The sequence below is a fragment of the Cucumis melo genome, chromosome 8 (assembly GCF_025177605.1).
Source record: "Cucumis melo cultivar AY chromosome 8, USDA_Cmelo_AY_1.0, whole genome shotgun sequence".
Classification (NCBI taxonomy): domain Eukaryota; kingdom Viridiplantae; phylum Streptophyta; class Magnoliopsida; order Cucurbitales; family Cucurbitaceae; genus Cucumis; species Cucumis melo.
In genome coordinates, this window is record NC_066864.1 from 32,926,933 (window position 1) to 32,943,717 (window position 16,785).

Consider the following 16,785-nt stretch of genomic DNA (forward strand, 5'->3'; position numbering starts at 1 on the left):
GTATAAACATACACATTAGTCTCACATAATCCTTTCTACCAAGTACATAAACCAATCCCTACTCCAAGAGTTGACATCTTGCGTTTAGACTATTGTGACGTCTTTTTCATCAACAATATATAGGAATTTCTTAGTTCGTTTCTCGTTGCTTAGGCCACTAAGCTTAATACACTCATTTTATGCATCGACCAACTTCACTCCATCATGCAATCCTTTTTTAGATAGCTGCCTTTACTCCTTATGTGCACATAATTAGCTAGCTCATTGATAGGAATAATATGACTAATGGTTTACTCTCAAGAAAAGCATACAATACAATCAAACAAATAAGATTCATCTTTAGAAATCATTCAAGCTTTTCTTAATAAATCATTAAAACATAAACTTTACTTGTAAGATAACAATAATCTTTCTTCATAAATCATACTTTTTATAAACATCACATAACATCAAAAACGTTAGAAGAAAGCTTAAAAATCTAATTTACTTTAGAAAATCACTAATTGTACTACCTTTCCCTTTTGCTCAGAATGTCTTGCCCGAACCCTTATTCTCGCCATAAAACTCATTAACAACACTTAAGTAATTTCTTAGCAAAATTTCAGAATAACCTTCTTCTTTCTTGGCCCTTTCTCCTTATTTAAACTAATCTCCAAAACTCGACAGCTTCTGTTTAGTGACAAAATGCATGAAACGAGCCCAAAACACATAAATTCCAACTTCACTGAATACTTAACTCTTAATGATCCCAGCTGGAAGTGGCTTAAGATCAACCTGGGATCACTATTTAAATCCTTTCTTATCTCCAGTCTCAGATGATACTACCCCAAGAATGCCTGAGATCCTTCCACTTTCCCCTTCTACCTTCAATCCTGGGTGGAATCATGTTAGATGTCTTATTACACTTGCTTCTATTTGTCCAATCTCCACCCAACAAGCACAGAGATTACCCTGGGATGAACCCTCTACCTTTAATCCTACTCGGGATTCCACATGAATGCTCGATATTCCTTAATAATTTCCTTTCTACTTTTAGTTTTGGTTGAGAAATACCTCGAGATAGCTCGAGACTAAATTCTAAAACTCTTATGTTCTTTATCTCGATTGTCTTACACCAAGATGCCCTTTCCATAGCATCGAGGTTTTCTCTCTACTTTTCATCTAGTTCGAGACTACTCAAGGTTGCCCCAAGATTCTCTTTCTTTTTTAAGCTCAAGTCTCACATTAGAGATACAACGATATGAGATTAATTGGCTAAACTCATTAACCACATTAATTAATTTTCATTAACTGTGTGTACACTCCACTGAAGATTCACAGTTGAACTCTTCTAACTATAGATATATTTATATGTCCACGGATAAAGACTAATAGCAGTAAGTTAGTCCTTCACAAATGTTCGTAACGTGAGTTAAGTCAAATTACCATTTTACCCCTAAATTACTTCTAGGTGTTAAATACCAGTGTTCCACTAATGAACAACTTGGTTATGGTCCAACCAACAAATAGAAACCCCTCTCGTGCCATAAAGAGGGTAGGACCCTTTGTTCAAGTCCTGGAGATATCATTTAGGGGAACACTCATCTACTTACCCTAAAGTTGAGAAGAAGTGACTTTTATCTTGTGTGATTATGTTTCTAACTACCCATTTGATCTTGTTCCTAAAATGATAAGCTTATTGAGTTGGCAGGTTGGCTACTCTTACCCATAATACACTCAAGATTAAGACTAAGTTACCTAGGTCATCCTAGTGAAATAGAAACCTAACTAGTTAATAGTGTTGTTACATCTAGTAGTTACTATTTTGTGGTCCGATCTTATGCAAACTGTTTGTATAGGATACCCTTACTCGCATTTCACTTACACGAATGAGTTGGATCATTGCATTTATATCAAATACAAAGAGAGTGATAACTTGTAAAAATATAAGTTAGTATAGCATTTTAGATAGAATAATGAAGCCTTAACGCATAAGTTTGGAAGAAAATGTGTAAAAAAATAAAAAAAAGTTGATTAAGTTGCGCGTTACAAGTTACAAAAGAGCATTATCCCTATTTATCGAGTTTTTCATGTTTAAGATGCAGGATTTCAGGAAAAGAAGAAGAATAATCCAACGACTAAAACATCAAACGAGGAGACATTGTGACCAACAAAGCGAAACACAAAGCAAAGCTAGGCGTTTTGAAGCACTAGCAGACAAAATTGGTTAGTGGGAATGTCAGAAAGGACAGAAAGGACATCTGCAGTGCAGAACAACTTTATCAAAGAATCAAATGAAGCCCATAATGTCCTGTTACGTCACATCTTACCTATAAATAGTGACATCTTCTTCATTCTTAAGGGCACAAAAAATTAACAATGAAGAGCAAGCTCATTCTTCTATACTTTCCTTTGTTTAAGGTGATAGTTTAAAACAAAGAGAGAAATTCCCTTACCACTTCTTGCCTCATTTCTTTGTATCCCATTTTACAATTTATTTGTATTAAGTTGTAATGTTGAGTCCATGGCCGCAAGGCCTAAAGTTTTAATTATAATGTTAAAACATTTCTTCTACCATTCTCTCATATCTCTTTATCTCGCCATCCACTTTACATTTATTTAATTTTTTGAATTATGTAAGGTGTTATAATATAAGAGAATCTGGATGTCTACATTGTTTGTTCAATTAAGCTAAATGTGGTCATCAATGTCTTGCCTTATTTAAGAGAAAAGACAAAGCATTGACTGTTGTCAATTGACATGAGATGACCCAGACTTAGCTAAACACGCGACGAAGAGACTGTAGCAATACAATTTTATCACAGAACTTATCCTTAGCATACATATTAGATGCGAGTGTGTATCGAGAGGTTGCTCAACTTCATATAGGATGGATTTCTTGTGATTCCATAATAAATGCTTTGTATCACCTCAAAATATTAATTTCCTTTGTATTACATTTTATTAGTTAAATTTTCCCTCATTACCTTATCTAATACCTGAGTTCCCAATTCATCACATTTCATAGCCACGCCCGTCTTCCTAACTCCAATCGCACAGTAGTGTAAATACTTAGGATAAAATATATTGTTCATAATCATATTGTACATATACCATGTAGGATTAGAACGCTCGATTAATCCATTTAAAGCACAAATTCTTTTTGTTTTCCCTAGCCTTACCAGGAAACCTCTCTCTTCACTTACACTTGGGCAAGAGAGAGGAAAACTTGTACTAAACGTTAAACATTATGAATTTAGCAACACATAGGTAGGAATCACTCCTTTTATCGCATGGTTCTAGCTTAAACGCCTACTTAAGCAAATAATTAGAATGTATCATTACATGTCTACAAATCAATTTTGTAATGAAAATTATGGAAACAAGTAGTGAGTCGTATCCATAATGTTACCAAAATAAGTGTAATACCCGTATCTTCTATCCTATTTGCTTGCTAAAAGTTAAGAAGTTAAGTTATGAGTTTTCCCAAGAGTCTTAAGTTAAGTCATGAATCTCGGGATAATATCCTAGGGCAAATTAAGGTAAATTAAGTTCTGAGGGTGGAATCTTGGGAGAGAAGTGAGAATCTCAGGTCTTGTTCGACTAAGATAAAAGGTAGAGAAAGATAGAGAAAAAGTTTGAATACATCTCGAGGCTGTGGCAGATCGAGATCGAAAGATACAAGGGTTTTAAAGAAGGATCTCGAACCATTTTGGGGTTGTGGCAACCTAACATGAAAATCAAAAGGTTTTTTGAAGATGGATATCGGGCCATCTTGAGGCCATGTTCGATCAAGACTAGAAGCAGAAAAAGGAATTTTAGGGTTCTCATGCATGATCTCAGACATATCCAGTCGAAAAGAGGAAAGATCTCAGGTCGATCTTTAAAAATTTCTATTGGGTGAAGTTAGTGTTTGTCGAATGTAATGAGGCATTTTAAGTACCAAGGACAATCATTTCTCTCATTGTTCACTATCCAAGTCGAAAAAGCAAGTATAAAGAAGAAGTAGATAGATGTTGGGATTTCTTGAAAGTTTTGGAGCCAAACAAGAAGGTTGTTTAGTCAAGCTTTAGTTTTGAGTTTTCTATCAAGAAGGTACCCTAGAAGTTGTAGTGTTTGGTGAGATTAAGCTAAAAAAGGAAAAGTAAAGCTTGAGGTTAGATCTAAGTAAGTTTAAGTTTCTTCTTCCTTGTTTAAGAAGTTTAAGAACAAGTTTGCTAAGTTAGGACTTATTATTTTAGTTTCTAGATCTGCAGGAGCTCGTGTGGAGTTAAGACAAACTTGAAGAATCGGTCTTGAGCAAGCTAAGACCGTCTAAATAGTTTCAAGAAATCAAGATTAGTAAGAAAAGAGTTCTCTTGAGTAGAAAAGAAAAAGGTAAACAAGTTGGAGAAGTTTCCTTTAGTTGGAACCAAAGTAACTTGATGTTTTCTTATTATTTTCAGGACAAGAGGAAATAGGGCAAATCTATAACCCAAGAATCTAACAAAAAGTTATGAGTGACTAAAATGAATTTGAAATTAATTTCTAAGTTTGACTTGAGAATTTATGTTTTAAAGCATGCTTTGAGGTTAAGCATTTGAATATACCAGATTTATGAAATTATTTACAAAGCATGAGTTTCAAGTTTAGAAATCAGTTATGAGAAAGCATGTTTGAGTTAAAGTTCTAAAGCATTCAATTTAAGAATGTTTTTTAAAACATGAGATTTATGAAAATGTGTTTGAATGCTAAGTTTCTAAAAATATTTTAGCAAAGAGATTATTTTAAAGCAAAGCTAGACTTGAGGTTTACTTAATGCAAGAATTTTTCTTAAGCATGCTAACTTAAGTAGGTTAAAGTTTTAGCATGAGATTTATGAATATGCAAGCCTATACCAAAATGTCTTGATCTGATAGCAACCCTACGAGGAAGATTGTGCTATGCTCAGAGGTCGTGGATGAGGGTATTCAATAGATGCCTAAAGTTTCCATTACATAAACCAGGTAGGAGATGAGAGCCTCTACGCACACCCAGATTTCTCATCTCATGATAGCTAAAGCGGGATAGGGCGCTATTGGCGCTTAGAGTTTCGTCTCACAGATAATGTATCGAGGGATAGGACTTCCTTGCCTAGAGTTTTATCCCGTAGATACAAGAGTTCAAGGTATAGCAAGAAAGAAAGAAAAGAAAAAGTTAAAAGCTAAGTTTGAAAAGAAAGCTGCTTTGTTAAGTTTATGTATGTTATTTTGCTCAAAGTTTTTATTGTCATGCTTTGTTTTAAAAGTTGTCACTCACGAGGCTTTATAGCTCATCCTTTCAATGTTTATTCTCCTTACAAGTAGTGATCGTGGTTCCGACACCTGTTAAAGCTCTGCTTACTCACTAGAAGTTTGATTAGATTTTGTACGACTCATTCCATGCATGCATGATAACTTGTAATTAAGCTAAGAGAGGACTTAGTTGTTGTTGTTGTTGTCTATAATAGACTAGTTTAAGGATTTGAATTTGTTGAGTTTTGTAATAGTGTTCTTTGGTTGAGACTCTTAACTTCCTTTTGTCTATATAAGATGTTGAACAAGTTGTCCACTAGTTAGGTAAACCTAAGGATGTTTTGCAAAGATTTTGATTCATTGTTTTTAAGTGTAGATTTTTTCTTCCACATTATATATTTAAAGTCATAAAAGGTTTAGATAAGAGCTATTGGTTAAGCAAGGTTGACAGGCATTGTTAGAGAAGAATAATGTCGATCAGCTTCACGACACATCTCAAGCCTAATGAGAAGGTGCTCTGGGATGGGGTGTGATAATTGATAGAAAAACCAAACAATAGAGACATGTTGCAGCAGAAAGTAAAGGATCATGCTTTACTCTATATGCATCTAAATGATTTAGAAGTTAACATGTAACTACCATGCGATAAACCTAAACGAAGAGAGAGGAAGGTAAACGATGAACTTACCTTTGTAGTTCTCAACTTCTTCTTTGATCCAAAACTTTTTCTCTTCCTAAAAATCACGAGCAATGACAACCACCAAGCTGACCTACTATGCTCAGGACCAAGAATGGAGTTATGGGACTCGGTTATGTGAAGAGAATTTTTGAGAGAGATGGAAGTCAATCGTTTAGGTGTTTTTCAGAGAAAACCTCATTCTTTTCTCATTTGGTAATGAGAAGTTTTATATGAAATTTACATGCAAATTTGCATGTAAATTATTTCATATCTTATCAACACCTAATTAATTCATTAACTCTTTAACGAAATTAGTGGCTTTTAATTCATAATCAGTTGTCGCATTGCCCATTAACCATTAATTAATAAAGTAATTAATCAAAGGGGCATTTGGTCATTTGACCAACTTAAGTCATAGTCAAACTTTGACTTTTCTTAGTCAAAAGTCAACTTTTTGACTTTTTATATTTTCTCGTCTTGACTAATTCTAACCTCCCGAGTATGAATCCGTATTCATTTTTCTAAAATTCAAATCATATTTGAATATGAATCCGGTCAAAGTTTAAAATCAACATGTTAACTTTTAACCATTTTCTAAACTTTTCAAGCTTTTAAATATGAATCTATATTCATATTTATTTAAATCATATTTAAACACAAAGCTTAAAGTTTATATCTATCGACTTATATCTAATATATTTGTCGGTTGCTCTCTCTTAATATTATTCGAACAATTCGAATTATTTCAACATACTTGTTCTTAGTTGAATCCATATGAACTAGTAGAGGAACCTAATGGACCTATAGATCATAGGCTCCAACAATCCGAGACTAACTGGCTAAACTCTTTTAGACCAAAGTTAATCAACATTCGTTAACTAAAGAGTCATTCCACTAAAGACTCTTAGCTGCACTCCCCTCACTATAGATATATTTTTGTCCACCTGATATAACCATAATGGGTAAGTCGATCCTTCACAGGTTGTTCGTAATCTTGGCTGGGTCAAAGTATTGTTTTACCCCCGAGATTACATCTTGCTCCTTAAGACCCACTGATCCACTATTGAACAATTGCTTTAAGGTCCAACCTATAAACCAGAATCCTTCTCCGGCCAATGAGAAGGTAGGGCCCTTTGTTCAAGACTTTGATTCAGTCCTTAAGGGAACAACCTATCTACTATCCCAGAAGTGGGTAGGAGTGAATTCCATCTTGCACCCTATGTCCCTAGCTATCCACTCGGTCTTACCCCTGAAATGGGAGGCTTATTGGACCAACGATGTTGAGCTGCCCTCACCTATGCAGATCTAAGGATACTACCGAATGAACAGAAGTTCATAGTTAGCTCAGGATTAAGATCAAGTTACCTAGGTCATCATAATTGAAATAGTCAGTTTATAGTTTACGGTGTTATAACTAAAAGTGACTACTTCGTGGTTCCAGTCTTATGCAAAAATTTACATAAGACGCCCCCACTTCCATGTCTCTACATGAACGATTCAGGATTACATCGTTTGTACTAACTACGAAGCGGGCCGCATCCATAGTGTTTATCCAGAATAAGGCCCCCAACCTTATTCATACACTATAGATCATTTGGGCTATTAACCTGAAATTAATCCATGTTTATGTCTCCACATAAAGTTCAATTATATATGAAAAACTAGTAAATAGCCTCGAGACCTTAAAGATTATTGGTTTTAAGATTATAGTATTCAATAATAAATTTTATTGAATCAAATAACAAAGTATGAGTTTTAGGACACAAATTCCAACAATAGTAAGATATCCAACCTTATCCCTATACTATAGACCCTTTAAGTTGCATCTCGAAGGATCCCTGCATGCCTCTACATATAGTTCAAGAGTTATCAAACAACTTAGGATGTTACTTATTGGATTTAGGTTGTTCAGACAAAACTGATAATGAATAACACTTTATTGAAATTATAAAAATAACACTTCATTAATGAAGCTCAACAGATTACATTTACTATCTATGAATTTTAGGAAATAAAACCCAACAGTGGCAAGGCCAACCCACAATCACATAGCATGAGGTGCTCGTTTAGACCATACGGTGGGCCATGGCCGCACAAAGGAACGAATGTGGCATCAAACCAGGGGACTATGGGCACGTGACATACTTAGCTCGCAAGGTTAGTATGTGGTCAGGCACCCTGAGGGGCTTGTACGCGCATGCATGAAGCCTACTGCCCATGCTCAATGCTAACACATGCCTAAATGCCACTTTGTTTTTAGCCATTTTGGTGTTTTTACAATTTTTGAGTTAAGTTTGAGTAATATCTAAATTAAAAGGATAAATTTGAGTTTAAATTCTCTTATTTGAGGTCAAGAGGAGACCGAAAAAATTTATAAGCCAAGGAATTAACTACCATCTGTGAGTTAAAGTATTTGAGTTACACTTGATTTTTAAAGATTAATACCTAAAGCATGAGTTTAAAGTTTAGAAAGAGTTTGAAGAGTATGTGTTTTACTGATAAGTTTATTAAGTTGCTTCTTTAAATATGAGATCTATGGAGCAAGCATATGAATGCTGAGTTTCTAAAGATTTAGTTGATTTAGCAAAACATAAATTGGAGACTTGCTAAATGCAAAGTTTATTTAAACATGTTATTCTAGTTTATTTTAAAGCTTGGGACTTATTAAACATGTTTTAGTCTAGACTTGAGATATCCAAATATTTATCGTAACCATACAAGGGAGTTTCCTGTGCATAGAGGTCTTATGATTAGGGTATTTAGTAAATGCCAAGAGTTTCCATCACTGAGACTAGGTAGAGATGAGGACCTCTATAGATGCTTAGATTTCCCATCTCAGGGTAGACGGGATGAAGGCAATACTGATGCCTAGATTTTCATCTTGAAGTTATATAGAAAAAAGTTTAAGAACTATTATTTGCTTTGTCAAGTAGTTATTATTCATTGTTTCGTAAGCATGTGTGGTATTAAAAGATAGTCACTCGTTGAGCTTTAGCTCATCCTTTCCAAAAATGTTTTCCTATTTTCTAGGTAAAGATCGTGAACTCGAACGCTGACTACTTTCGCCTATCTACTAAAGTATTTAAAGTTTCATACTAGTATGTTTTGTACGTAGCTAATACATATTGTCTGTACATGAGTACATAGTTGCAATAGAACAAGTTGTGGGTTGTGAGAGTTTGTCTTTTGAGTTGTTTGTACTTTGATGTGTTCATATGTTGTCTATATCAGACTCGTTTAGAACTTGGTTGTTCTTGAGTGGGTTGTACTACTTTAACTTATAAAGTTTGTTTTTTAAGCTTTCGTAGTATGTGCATGTTTTATGTTTTAATAATAAGGTTAAGTTCTAGTTTTAGTAGGGTCATCAGGTATTATTAAGAAAAGAGGACAATATTTGTTAGCTTCATACCATCTTTTCGACTAAGAGAAGATACTTTGGGAAGGGGTGTGATAGCTAGAACAATGGCTAAATTTGCTACTGCATCTGCTCTCTTATTTTCTGATCTCTATATATATTCCAACATTAAACCTTCGAACTTATCCATTGATCTCCTAGCATAAATGAAGTAAGGTTTTAAATCCTCATGTTTCATGACATACTGGCATGAGAGCTAATTTATGATTAACTTTAAATTGTCATATACTTTTATGTTTGTTATCTCGATTTCTAAAGTCATGTGTAAGCCAATGATGAGTGCTTAGTATTCAACCATATTAATTGTACAAAACTCCCAGAGTGTAAGTTTTCACAAAGTTCCCAATATGATGGGATTGGATGCTCAGATAGGAAATTTATCAATGCTTGACCTTTTATTGCCTTTTGAGGTATATATACAATATTATATTGTTGAAATATAATTGCCCATTTAGTGAGGCATTCTATGATGACTGACCTGTATAAGATATATTTGACAGGGCAAGCTTTTGCAACCAAGTATACAGTGAAAACTTGCATATAATGTCTCAACTTATCTATAGCAAAGAACAAAGTGAGATACATTTTCTCGATTAAGGAATAGTTCATCTTAGCTTTGGTTAGAGTTCTACTTAAATAATAGAGTGCATATTTCTTACTCTTATCATTCTCTTTTGCAATTATTGCTCTGAGTGATTTTTCTTGAGGAGCAATACATAATATCAATGGTATTCCAACTGCAGGCACTCTTAAGCTCGAAGAATTGAACAAATACCTTTTTATGGTATCTAATGTATTTTGACATGACTAATCCTATTGAAAAGTTGTATCCTTCCTCATCAATCTCTGAAATGGTTGACATCGACCTACAAGATTAGATATAAATCTTCTGATGTAAGCCAACCAACCCTAAAAACCTCTTAAGTCATACAAGTTCTTCAGACTTGGCATATTCTAGATAACATCAATTTTAGACTGATCGATTTCAATTCCATGTGGCCTCACAACAAATCTTAGAAAATTTTCTGAAGTCACATTGAATGACATCTAAGAGGATTAACTCTTAGTTGATATTTCCTTAGGTGATGAAAGACAAGCTTAAGGTCTTTTAGGTGGTCATGTCACTTCCTGTACTTCACAACAAGATCATCGACATAATAGTCGGCATATCATCAAAGACCCTTTGTATAGCACGTTGGTATATGGCACCTATATTCTTTAGTCCAAAAGGTTGCAGTTTATAACAGTATATACCTTTTGGAGTTCAATATTGTTTTCCCTTCATCTTCTAAAGCCATTCGAATTTGTTTATATCCTGATGATCCATCCATGAAGGATAAAGTCTCATGCCCCGTGGTAGAATCTACCATGATTTACGTGATAGGTAAGGGTGAGCCATCTTTTGGGCACATGCTATTTAGGTCACGAAAATCAATACAAACATGTAATTGACCATTTTTTGTCTTACGAGGACAGAGTTGGCTAACCATGTTAGATACTTAACTTCGAGAATAATTCTCATTTTAATTAACTTATTAACCTCTTTCTAGATAAGGAATGAGTTGGGTCAAAATCGTCGTTGGCCTTGCTTGAATGGTCAATACCCTGGTTTATTTTCTAGATAATAAACAATAACTTTTGGATCAAGTCCGGGCATTTCTTTATACAACTAGGTTAAGACATCTTTATATGTTATGGATAAGGTCACATATGATTTTTCTTCAATACCAGAAAGCTGCGTGCTTATGAAGGTTGGGCGAGGCTCTTCTATCGTGCCAAGATTGACTTCCTTTAATTCACCAATCGTTTGATTGACCTATATCCTCAAGTGATAATGGAGCGTCTTTATCATCTTCTTCAGACACCTTGTGATCTGATGTTTCTACTATTGCAACATGGCAACAATTTGCATCTACTTCATCCTCTAGCTTATTCTCTCTAGGTTGAGTTCAAATGACTCATGTCGCTTTATTTTTAATGAACTCTTTGTATTTACAGAAATAAACAACTTTCTTTTAGCAAATCTTTTGATAATCAAACATCTTCGACATCTTCTTTAGACACTACAAATTCTTTTGTCACTTTTCAACAAACATATAGTTCTCTGAAATGAAAATGGTAGGTTGTTTTTTACTTTTTTTTCCATAGTCATATTTAACCTCATAAAAGTAGATGTTGATTTTTATCTTTAACTTTAAATGTGCTTAGCCTTTGGAAAACTGAAGAACGTGTAAAGAAGGAGTAATGTGATTGAAGACATAAATTTTCTAACATTTTCTTCTTTTTCCTTCTTTGAGATCTTTGCTTTCTTCTACAGTAATGTGTATATGTCAACAACTTGTATATGAGTCAGACTCTTTAACTAGGTATAAAATATCCTTGTTTTTTAAGCTTCTTTTGTGTAGGAGAAAGCTCAAACCTTTTGTTTAATATCGTTAGATTCTTAAGCTCAGTACAAATTGCAAAATCATACCCTGCCTTTGTGAGAAGCTTGTGTGCATTTGGATCGAACCCCTCCTTTGTTCATTTTTTTAGAAGGATCGAAGACTTCCATCTTTTCTTTCTTAGTTCTTTTGGCCTCTCCTTTGCTCATCCATGTAAGTGTTGTGGTGAAGCTTTCCTTCAAAGTTTCAATGTTCCTAGTTATTAAAGTTTTTTAGCATTTTGTTCATGGTGATTCACCCTTCTTACACTGAGAAAGAGGAACGTAGCATAAGGTAGAAGATTCTAAGACCTTTTTTGTGGGATTACCATCTTGTCGTTTTTTGAAACTTCAAACTTGATATGAGTTGTTAGTTTATCATTCTCTCGACTATTGAACGCATTTATTCTTGGATTTTATTTCCTAAAACTTGTAGATAAAAAATGTAATCCATTAACCGTTATTAATAAATGGTTATCATTGTTATTTAAATAAAGAATTATTGATTATTTTATTAGTTTTGTCTTAATAATGTAAATCCAATAAACTAACAACTTAAGCTGCTTCATAAGTCTTGAACTGTATGTAGAGATCTACAAGTATCAATCTGTGAGATACAACTTAAAGGGTCTATAGTATACGACTAAGGCTATGAATACGATCTGTTTTGTATTTGTTACAAATGCAATAATCCAATGTGTTCGTGTAAGTGACATGCGAGTAGGGGTATCATATGCAAGGAGTTTGCATAAGACTAAGCCATGATATAGTAACCACTAGATGTAATTCTCTTAACTAGTTAGGTTTCCATTTCATTAGGATGACCTTGGTAACTTAGTCTTAATCCTGAGTGTATTATGAACTCCTGTCCGCGAGAGATTGCCCTTTGATTTTTACGGGTGAGAGTGGCTGGATTGTTGACTCAATAAGCCTACCATTTTGGAAACAAGGCCGATTGGAAAGTTGAAAACATAATCATATAAGATAGAATTCGCTCCTTCTCGACTTTAGGACAAGTAGATGAGTGTTGCCTAAAATTAAACTAGTACCTTTTAGAAGCTCAAGAAAGGTGAAATGAAGCTTAAGGTTGGCGTCATGCTCAATCCCAAGACGCATCCCGACCCTCACGTTGTTGTGCACAAACATGACCTAAGCAGCCCTAACACCTCTATGCAAAATGCTAGAACACTCATGCTTATCCTTGAAACTTAGCTTTATCGCCTAGTTTTAACTTAATATCTAATTTAAATTGAACTTAAAGCCTTTATCTTTTAAGTTAACTTAAACTTGATACTTAAACTACTAGGTGATAAGAAACCATACAATGCAAGATAACAAACAACTTCTCTTTATTACTTAATAACATGCTTTCTTTACAACAACTACTCAAAAAGAAAATTTAGAGCCTCTAACACTTTGCGCAACCTCTTAAAACTTAAATGCTTGGTTAACGCCTTAATGCATAGCAGCTCACCTTACCCTTCTCAACTTAACATCAATGCTTTGTAACATGGGGAAGGAAAACTTATACCATAAGTCAAATGCTTAGTAAGTGAGACTTTGGAACACTTTTTGGGGCATACAATACAATCAAGTAAATTCCTGTTCATATACAGGCTCACAACACCTAATTCAAAACATAAATCACACATTGCCACATATAGACTACTGTGATGACTACATCATTATCAGCATCTCCTTACCATTTGTATCCCAAAAGGAGAACAAGTGTGCTATGTAGGCGTCAAGAGGTTGCTCGCTCTAAATATAAGATGGTCAAGTGATCTATATCGCATCAAAATCGCTTAGAAAACTAAGACTTTCCTTCATCCCTCCGAACACAAGTTAGTTCGCATTCCATCATCATACCATTCCATTCTTCTCTATAGAATCTTCTGTGTATATAAGTAGATACGTATAGTTTTATACTTATACTAAGTTTTGATACTGCTAAGTTCTGTAAAGAATTTATACCGCTTGGTTGAGAAGTAGGCGTATAACTAAGTTTTGATAAAAAAAACAATTGTGCTCGACCCTTGTTTACCTAGAAAACCTCTCACTTCGCTAACACTTGAACAAGCGTGAGGAGAACTTGTATTAAATGTTAGTCATGCATGAAGCAACACATAGGTCGGCCATACATCTTTTATCACATAATCCTAGACGAGACGTCTGTCATTAATCGCATAAGTAGAACCTTTCATGATACATATTTACGGATGGATTAACAAAACAAAACCTAAGTACCAAGGTGAATTATAAATCTTACATTTCCCATTCCTTTATTTTCTTTAATGCTAAGCTATTATTGTTGTTGATATGGTTGTGTTTGAATAGTTATGAAAGAATGTCAAATTTTTAAAGAAGGAACGTGAGGAGAGAGTTTGATTTAAGATTTGAAAATTTGCCTAACTTTTAAGACCTTTATGATTAAGTTAGGTGGCCAAAGAGAAAATAACAGGAGTTAAAATTTGGCTAACTATTGATTACGCTAGCAACCACGGCCAAAAGTGTGTCAAGTGAACCTCTTTACAACCAAGAAAGAAAGTGGCAATTCAGCCAACATGGTACCCTAGGCGTCCAAAGTAAAGCTAGGCATGCATTATAAGTTGTGTGAAGGTTGTGCCAAGTGCCTTTGTGGCCAACGAAAGCCTATGTGTGTAAGGTAACTTCAATAAGCTCTATGCAACAAGATGATAGCAAGCCTACGTATTGAAGGGCTACTAGGCAGCAAGACAAGCTAAGTGTGAAGGCATGTGGTCAAGTCATGACATTGAATCCTATGCGAGCGAAGTAAGGTGGTATGCGTTTAAGTGAGTGTGGTTGAGCTTTAGGCGTTAAGTTAGTGCTTAAATAAGTGGAGTACAGATAGCCCTCTATGCATTCATTTAAATTACAACAAACAAAAGGTGGCATAAGTTTGATATGCACGATTGGTACATTGCGAGGTTAGCACTTGACCAGGCACCCTCATGGGGCTTATGCTTGCGAGCACAGCCTACATGTCGCCCAGCCATGCACCTACCATGTCAATGTGCTAGTTTTAGACCATTTTTTTTTTTTTATGTTTTAGTAGTTTTGTTAGTAAAGTTTGGATTATTTATGGATTGAGCAAATTAGTTTGAGATTAAATTATCTTATTTCAAGACAATGAGAGATTAGGCAAATTTATAGACCTAAAGGAGTTAACTCAAATATGAAAGTGAAAAATGAGTTTAATTTTATTTTAATGAATTTTCAGTTAAACTATTTGAGCATGCTTTGAGTTATATTCATGGGGCTCGTACATGCGAGCCAGCCTGCCTGTCTCCCAACCATGCGCCTACCATGTCAATGTGTCAGTTTATTGCCATTTTTTTTTTAATGTTTCAACAGTTTTTTAGTAAAGTTTGTATTATTTATGGATTAAGCGAATTAGTTTGAGAGTAAATTATCTTATTTGAAGACAATGAGAGATCAGACAAATTTATAGACTTAAAAGAGTTAACTCAAATCTGAGAGTGAAAAATGAGTTTGAATTCTTTTTAATTTTAATGAATTTCCAGTTAAACTATTTGAGCATGCTTTGAGTTATATTCATGTGATTTCTTTAATGATTTTTCTAAATTATTTACAAAGTATGAGATTTAACTAAGCTTAAGTTTAGAAGCATGAGATTTACTAAAGCAAGTGCTAAGAATAAGTTTAAGTTAAAGCTTGATATCTGTTTATAAGCTTAGAGCTTGAGTTAAGCCTGAGATTTGACTAAAGAATGAGTCTATGGCTAGATTTTAAGCATAAGTTTCAAGTTAAGTCTTAAGCAAAGCATGTTTTAAAGGTTTCTACAAGTTTATGAGAAGTACTAGTTACAATGACTAAGTTGTTGAGCTAGAAGGTTGAGTATATTATGTGTACACACAAAGATTATTATATTAAGATGTTGAGTTTATTCCACAATAGTGATGCTATCGAGGCTGTCAGGTATGCCTCACCATGGCAAGGACGTTGTGAGTATCGAGCATGTCCTACTACAACATATCTAGATGTTACTTGTATATTTAAATGTGAATTGCTTTGCGAAGATTGCTTACTGTTTTTGCTTTTAGAAGCATGATTTATAAAGCTCACTCGCTGGACTTTAGCTCACGTTTTCAAAATGTCTTCCACTTTTCAAGTAGGGATTGTGATCCATAATTCTAACCTATTGTTGCTAGTCTACTATCGAGTGCTAGTTTCTGTTGTATGACATAATCTCTGAACATGCACTTTGGTCTGTGTATATCATGGGAGGTCAGAGTTAGTGTAGGAGTATGTCTTGTGGATATTAAACCCTAGTCTTTGTTTATTTTGGCCAAGAGTTATATCACATTATTATAGGTTTGAACCATAGTATGTTAAGTTGTTATGAGTTGTACTGTTGGGTTAAGTTTATAACGTGAATATGATACTTGTCTTTCAAATTGTTCTTCCAGTATTAAAGTTCGTAGCTAAGTTCGAGTCAGTGAGTGTCGTGAAGAACAGTGCTTGTCAACTTCATACTGTTTCTTAGACTTAGAAAAAGGAGTCTAGGATGTGGTGTGATAGTTTAAGACCTGTAATTAGCTATTAAGAGAGCAATCATCTACTATTTCAAGGAATAGAAAGGAGTGAATTTCATCTTATGTAGTTGTGTTCCCATCTCCTTACTTAGATAAACCACAAAACCATTCCATAAATCAGTTTGATGCACATAAGAAAAGATAGGGCTTTCTTTTCCTTGGTTTTAGTTCTTTTTAGCTAAGTTGTTTTCGTAAGGAGGAGAGAAGAGAAGGCCCCATCTCTCTCTTTCTTTCGTAGTAGTTCTTGTCTGCGGGATGTACCGCTCCGTCGGTGTCCTCGTTGAAGGAAGGGAGGATGAAAGAGAAGAGAAAGTTTCAACCTAACCAAGACATCCTTATATTGTTTGAATCACCTGAAGCTAGAAAGCTCTTCCTTTTAGAAGTACGGAAAGATTGAAATCTCCATAACAAGGCGCACTTAGGAACAAAAGAAAGGAGGCTTTTGTCTTTCCTTCATGACT